General features: G+C 49.3%; 1 protein-coding gene across 3 annotated transcripts in view; it reads right to left on the minus strand.

The window, feature by feature from the left end:
• The window catches only part of USP6NL (USP6 N-terminal like), a 177709-nt gene that overhangs the window by 75047 nt on the left and 100995 nt on the right, over positions 1–1667 (minus strand). The gene's annotated exons all lie outside the window — the stretch shown is intronic.

Here is a 1667-nt window from a genome sequence, read left to right on the forward strand (position 1 = left end):
ATATGCAATATAATCACTATTTTCTAGTTACAAACTTTGGAAGATACTATATGTAGCTAACATGTAACTAAGCTTTTTTTGTTGTTTTTTTGTTAATCCTCACCAAGGATATTTTTCCATTGCTTTTTAGAGAAAGTGGTGGGAGGGAGGGATGGAGGGAGATGAGAGAGAGAGAGAGAGAGAGAGAGAGAGAGAGAGAGAGAGGACACTGATGTGAGAGAGAAACATCGATTGGTTGCCTCCTGTACATGCCCCGACAGGGACCAAGGATCAAACCTGGGACCGAGGTATATGACATTGACTAGAAATTGAATTCTTCAGTACATGGGCCAACACTCTAACCACTGAACACACTAGCCAGAGCACATGTTACCAAGTTTTAATCAGACTTGGGTTCCTGTAAATACCGAGAAAGGAGGGAGCAGCAGAGGATAAGAATGTCACTCAAGAATGAGCCATCAAGCTTTAAAATTTTAGAGTGAACCTGTCTTAGGAAAAAAAGTATTTCCTGTCTTTTCATCCAAACTTCTCACTAGAGTGGACTATCCACCTTGTCTCTCTACTTCTTTACTTACAGATACATCAGCCCAGAAGTTATTCCTGCCAAAGTCATAAATAATCTCCCACTGTTAAAACCAGTGGACACTCTTCTAAGGGAGTTTTTCAAAGCAGTTAGCAGTGTTGCTCACTCCTTATTCCTCAGCCTCCATGGCACCACCTCTCCTGGTTCTCCTCATGCCTTTCCAACTCTTTTAGTGGATTTTTCACAGTATCTCTTCACTGTTGGTGTGGCCATAACTTTGTCCTCAGCCACTGCTTTCTCATTCTTGAAGCTGTTAACTAGCATTGTTGATGCAGGAACCCCAAATGTAGCTGTCTATACCAATGTTGTTTGTGAGCACACAACAAACAAAGTAAATATAATATACTAGAGGCCCGTGGCACGAAGATTAGCGCAATAGGCCTTCCTTCCCCTGGCTGCCGGCACTGGTTTTCCTCCGACACCCAGGACCCAGGCCTTTGGTCCGCTGCGGCCACGGTGAGGCTTGGCTTCTCCACTCAGGCCGCAGCAGCGAGACTTGGCTTCTCCTCTCGGGCTGCAGCAGCGAGGCTTGGCTTCTCCGCTTGGACCACAGCGAGGTTTGGCTTCTCCGCTCAGGCTGCAGTGGAGAAGCCAAGTCTCTTCAGTCTTCAGTCTTCAGTCTTCGCTCCAGGCCTGCATATGCAAATTAACCGCCATCTTTGTTGGGTTAATTTGCATACTCATCCTGATTGGCTGGTGGGCGTAGCAGAGTGACACCAATTTGCGTGTTTCTCTTTTATTAGTGTAGACTAGAGGCCCAGTGCACAAAAATTTGTGCACTCGGGGGGGAGAGTGGTCCCTCAGCCCGGCCTGTGCCCTCTCGCAGTCTGGGACCCCTCAGGGGATGACCACCTGCTGGCTTAGGCCCACTCCCTGGGGGATTGGGCCTAAGATGGCAATCAGACATCCCTCTGGCAGCCCGGCAGCCCTCGGGGGATGTCCACTTGCCAGCGGGGAGCAGGCCTAAACTGCAGTCGGACATCCTTAGCGCTGCTGAGGAGGCAGGAGAGGCTCCCACCACCACCGCTGTACTGGCAGCCATCAGCCTGGCTTGTGGCTGAGCAGAGCTCCTCCCATGTGAGAG

This window comes from Myotis brandtii, unplaced genomic scaffold, assembly GCF_000412655.1.
Source record: "Myotis brandtii unplaced genomic scaffold, ASM41265v1 scaffold163, whole genome shotgun sequence".
NCBI lineage: Eukaryota > Metazoa > Chordata > Mammalia > Chiroptera > Vespertilionidae > Myotis > Myotis brandtii.